Raw genomic sequence first — 6,367 nt, 5'->3', positions numbered from 1 at the left:
ATATTCCTACATAGATTTTTTAATATTTGTTTTCATTTATTATTTTTCTTTTCTTTATAATGATTATTTTTAATTCTAAATTCTCTCCCTCCTTTCATCCTCCCACCTCACTGACAAGGCAAGAAATATGATGTCATTCAATTGTTTTCAGTCATGTCCAGCTCTGAGATACCACTTTGTATCTATCAGATTGGCTAACATGACACAAAAAGGAAAATGACAAATGCTTCAGGCATGTGGAAAAACTGGGACACTAATACACTGCTGGTAGAATTGTGAAGTGGTCAAATAATTTTGGAGAACAATTTGGAGCTATGCTCCAAGGGCTATAAAACTGTGCATTCCCTTTGACCCAGTAATACCACTCACTATTAGACCTGTATCCCAAAAAAGATCAAAGAAAAGAGAAAAGGATTTATTTATACAAAAAAATTTTTAGCAATTAGCAGCTCTTTTTTTGTGGTGGCAAAGAACTGGAAATTGAGACTGTCTATCAATTGGGGAGCAGCTGAACAAATTATAGGTTATGATTGTGATGGAATCCTATTGTTCTATAAGAAATGATGAACAGGACAGTTTCAGAAACATCTGGGAATGCTTTTTATATGAATTGATGCTAAGTGAAGTGAGTAGAACCAGAAGAACAATGTATACAATGAGAACAATATTGTAAGGATGTTCAACTGTGAAAGACAGCTACTTTATCAAGACAATGATCTGTTGCTATCTTCTGAGTATGAAGTGATCTAGCTTCTTCCCAAAGCCAAAAATTGCCTGAGGATGATCATACCACTCCCTGGCCTCCTAAGCCTCTGGCTACTGCCCTTCCTAGTCTCCTTAGACTCTTACATGGACTTGCCTATTTTTTCTTACTCATGATGAAAAAAGCAACACACCTCAGAGAAACAACTAATGACCTATGAATGCAGACTAAAGCACACTTTTCCTACTTTCTTTGTTTTTCATGTTTTGCAACATGGCTAATATGTAAATATGTTTTGCATGACTTTACATGGATAATTAATAACATATTGCTTGGTTATTCAATGGGTTGGTGAGGACCCAGAGGAATGGAGGGAGAGAATTTAGAATTCAAAATTTTAAAAATTGCGTGTTAAAAATGAATAAGTAAAATTTTTAGAAAGAAAAACTAGTGAACCCAGAATCCTAGATTTGTTTGGAGATTACTAGGCAAATAGCCTTTGATTGGGTATGACCAGAGATGAATATAAGGGAAATCTCTGGACAGCCACCATTAATTAGGGTAAAGTCTCTCACTGTGAGGTATCTTCCTTTTTATAGAGGGCTCTGAATTTTCCAGCTAATTTACCATTGGTAGCTTTTCTTGTTTTCTACTTCAGGGAATATCACTGCTTCCTCCAGGATAAGCTGGTCTCCAGAAATCTAATTACTATCTTCATTGACTATTTAGGATTGTATACTCAACACCTTTTCAAGTGCTTCTGACCTCTGTCCTCTGATTGGAGGGCTGGAGGGTGAAGCCTTAAACTAGTAAAAAGGAAATAGACTTTAAGAGTAGGAGAGCAGATTTAGCAGGCAGGCTAAGGGCAAAACCTTGGCTGTCAGTCATGGACATTCTGAATGGAATGCAAGGGAAGAGAGATGAGAGAGAAAAACTGTCATTACTGGTGTGAGAGGGGTTTGGAGCAGAGGTCCAGCCAGCTGTGACTCCATGAGCTTGGTATCTTTGTGTTAATTCCTTGGTAGTTGACAAAGACCAGTAAACCCAACTGCCATTCCTTTAGTGAAGGGTTATCAGATTTACTCTGCCTTTGATACACTATCCTTCTTTGTGAGTTTGATTGTGAGTGGCAGTTGACCAAACACTTGCTGGTTTCTCATTGATTAAATCATATTTATATATTCTTATAAAAGTTTGGCTACCCCAGATGGTGGGTTAAGAGGAGAACAGGAACTTATCACTGGGACACTCAGGCAAGCACTGGAAATGCTACAGCTCTGAGCATTCTAATTTAGTTTCTCAGTGAGTGGTGGAGTTGTGAACATTCTAACCCAATAAGTAAAGGCTACTCCTACCATTAACTCATTCATAAAATCCCTGAGTGCAGCCAATTTACTATCAAGGCTTAAACAGCCCTAGAGAAAGGGTTTTTCTCCATTTTTTTCTGGACTGTTTTTTTCTTTTGCTGTTTTTTCTTCCATGTTTTTTTTGTTTTGTGATTGTTATTGTTAAAATCTACTCGTAAACCCAGAGTATAAGCCAATCCACTGTGGCTTATTACTATTATAATAACACTATTAGTGTAACTCCATCAGTAGTAACAATTATTATGGAGGAAATTGTGGATCTCTGTGTTTACTATATGTGGAGGATGTTTTATTTTATTCCTTAACTGGTATTTGTTGGTATACCTAAATATATTAAGTTATTATTGGATTTTTAAAGTAATAAGACCGGTATGGGAAATAACTGTATTAGTTGTGGTGGCACATACACCAGTGATACTCTTAGGCTGTTATGTGCTGTACAGAATGAGATGGATACCGAGGTGTATGTTATACACTGTTAAAGTTGTATTTCAATGGTATAAGAGGGCGTCAGAGTTGAAAATCATGATGAGGCTGTTGCAGATCCAGGTTAATAATATTGAATTATATCTGAAAAAGGATAAATGTTATGGTCAAACTCCTGGTGAACATGGTAATGATGATAAGGGTGTTGATTCAGGAATTTCTAAGGCAGAACTGGAACAGAGGACATTAAATGAGGGGGACAAACCAATTAATTTATTCCCACTTCACAATTTGCCGATCGTACGTGATGATGGAATATTTCATCTTAGGCAGCATACAAGATTTAGAACAAAGGACATAGATAGTTTGAAGAGAAAAATTCCAAATTTTCATGACAATCCTAGCAAGTTCATAAAAATCTTTCGGGTCTTTATTAAAGCTCATGACCCTGACTTTGAAGATTGTTGATTTGTCTTGGGGGAGATCCTATCAAATCATGACAGGAATAATTTTATTGAGGAAACTAGGAATACAGAAGGGTTGACACCATGACCCATGGCTTGGGAGGAGCTGGATTTAAATTCAGTTCCTATTTATAGAATGCTGAAACAGGCCAGAAAGTAAATTATTAAGGTCTTAGAAAAAAACTCAAGATGACCTAATGTGTGGTCAAGGTTTGAAAAAAGTGAGGCAAACTGGACAAGAAATGCCAGCCACATTTCTTGACAGGATTCTCAAGGCTGTGAAAACGCAGCTAGGCCTGGATATTCTGGATGATGCCACCATTGACAATGTTAAGAGGATTTTTGTGCAAAATGCAGTACCCTATGTAAGGAAATTTTTCCTAGACAATTGCCCAGATTGGGAATTGTAAATCTTGAGTGATTTAAAGCAGAAGGCAACTTATGTGTATGCACAGGAAAAAGAGAAGATCAGTGATGATAAAGACATGGTGATTGAGTCTTTGAAAAAACAATTGAAAGAAGCAAATAGTAGGGCTAAAGAGAAGGAGATAAATGAAATAAAAGCTGTAGTTGTTCTTGGGGCTACAGAAAGGAAAAGCAGAGTATAAGAGAAATGACTCAGGGAATGCTAGATACCAAAGACTGCAAACATGTTTTCTGTGTGGCCGTGTTGGACATTTTGCCAGAGAATGTAGATTTAGGAGATCTTATGGACAGAGGTAAAATAATAATGGCAATTATAATTATAGAGGGAACAACTGGAATAATGGCAATAATTATGGATTTAATGAACAGAATGGTTTTCAGTGTCCAAATGCCTGTTGCCAGGGTATTCAAGCTCACAATATGGCAATGATGCAAAATTATATAAAGGCTGGAGAGAGACCAAAATATAGCCACATTGTCCAGGGAAATGGTAATCATGGTAACCTGAATGGAGGGACAACTTCATTAGGAAGGTGTGCCTGAAATTCAGAAGTAATTAATCAAGGTAATGGGAATAAAGTGAATATTGATGAAATTTTATGTGTTAAAGATAATGATAATGTAATTGTGGATAATGGAAATGGTGCATTGGTATTAATAATGAATTAATCGGTGACAATAAGAATTTAATTAATAATGGTGATGAGTTGATCAGTATTAATGTTAATTTAAATGAAATCAATGATAATTTAATCAATGATAATTTAATCAATGTTAATGATAATTTGAATGGAATTAATGATAGTTTAAACAATGTGAATGATAATTTGATGAGAATTAATGATAATTTGAATGGTGTTAATGTTAAATTATCTGAATTAAATATTGGTAATGGTGTATAATGTAATTTAACTAATGTTAATGGTAATTTACCCACTGGAAGTAGTGATTTAACTAGTGTTGGTAATAATTTGATTAAAAGTGATGATGGTTTATATGGTTTGATTATGATTTCATTAGTGTTGTAAATAATTATAAGAAAAAGAGAAATTGTGTTGTGAATAGGGTTAATAATTCTAGTAATTATATAATTAGGAAAACAAATGAAAATTGTAATAATGTGATTATAAATAAGAACAATGATACCAGAATAGAGGTGAAAAGGACCACTGAGTATGGAAAAGGTGCAAAATCCTGGGAAAATTTTGTAATTCAAGATGATGCCAACTTGGATGCACAGGAAATGGCTGATCTTTGTTCTGATGTTACTGTTTTAGCTCTGGTGTTAGACACTTTTCAACCTCCCAAAAGCACAGAACCACATGTGTCTGTAACTCTTGGAGACCAGATTTATGATCTTCTCATTTACACAAGAGCAGGTAAATCATTTTTGCAAAGTTTTCCTGAAAATTGTAGAGCTGTTGGCACTATGTAGTTGGTGCTACAGGCATAACTCAGAAAGTAGCTAAATTGCAACCAAAAATGGTAACCATTGGTTCCCTTTCCATAGAACATGCATTTCTGTGTGTTTCAGAATGTCCAATGAATCTTTTAGGGAGGGATCTTTTATGTACATTATGGGCTACAATCCAATGTACTGAATCTGGTGATATTTCTTTACATCTCCCAGAGGAATCTTTGAAGGCCTTTCCATTGCTTTTCTTAGATTCCAACAGTACAGAGGATGACCTAGATACTATCTATCCAATACCTGTGGATATACCTAAGGATTTGTGGGCAAGATCATGTGAGGACAAAGGAAGGACCAGTTCCTTGTGTGCTTCAATATCCCTTGACTAAGGAAGCAATAGACGGTATACAACTAATTATTGAGTCCCTAATCCAACAAGGGATAATAATACTGTGCTTTTCTGAGTTTAATACACCAATTTGCCTATAAAGAAGCCAAAATTAGATGAAAATGGCTGACCTGTTTACAGATTTATCCAAGATTTAAGGGCAGTAAATGATTATGTCATCAAAACTCATCCAGTTGTGCCAAGTCCAGCTGCTATAATTTTTTCCATTCCAAGTCAGGCTAGATATTTCAATGTGGTAGATTTATGCTCCACATTTTTCTCAATACCAATTCATGTGGATTCTCAAAAGATCTTTGCTTTCACTTGGGAGAAAACTTAGTTGTCCTGGACTCATCTTCCATAAGGGTATACAGACTCACCTAGCCAGTTCTCCCAAATGCTAAATTGAGATCTAAAAACGATTAAGTTTAAAGAGAGTAATTTGGTGCATTTTGTGGATAATATTCTTTTAGCATCCCCAAATGAAAAGGTGTGTCAGAGGTAGCAAGATTCTTTTGATTTAATTATATAAACGAGGGCATAAAATCTCCAAGGCAAAATTGCAATGGGTTTTGCCTCGAGTGCAATATCTTGGATTTGTGTTGTCAGAGCGTTCCAGAAGTATCACTCAAAAGAGAATAGCTGATATACAGAAATTGAGTGCACCTAAAACTAAAAAACAGCTTAGAGCTATTCTTGGAACTACTGGTTTCTGTAGACAATGGATTCCTGCGTATAACGAGATCACTAAATGTTTGACAGATCTGACCAGGAATACAGAACCAGAACCTCTGAAACTAAATCCTGAACATTACATAGCCTTAAATTGACTCAAAGAAGTCATTTTATCTACACCTGAGTTAGGAATCCCAGATTGATGAGAAATCTTTTCAGCTGTTTGTCAACGAAACAAAAAGTATAGCTTCTGGTGTGCTTACACAGACCCTAGGACAAAGTTATCATCCAGTTGGATATTACAGTTGTCAACTTGATCCAATAGCTGCGGGGACAGTACCCCATCTAAGGGGGATAGCAGCAGCAGCTGTGTTAGTCCAGAAGTCAGCTGATCTAGTTTTGGGATGTCCTTTAACGATCTATTGCTCACATCAGATAGAAACACTAATGAGGAAGTTTTGTACTCAAGCATATTCTGACCAACAAATATCTAAGTATGAAATTATT

This window comes from Gracilinanus agilis, chromosome 2 (assembly GCF_016433145.1).
Source record: "Gracilinanus agilis isolate LMUSP501 chromosome 2, AgileGrace, whole genome shotgun sequence".
In the NCBI taxonomy this organism is placed as follows: Eukaryota; Metazoa; Chordata; class Mammalia; order Didelphimorphia; family Didelphidae; genus Gracilinanus; species Gracilinanus agilis.
The sequence above is the reverse complement of the archived record's forward strand: the minus strand, read 5'-3'. Positions refer to the sequence as shown.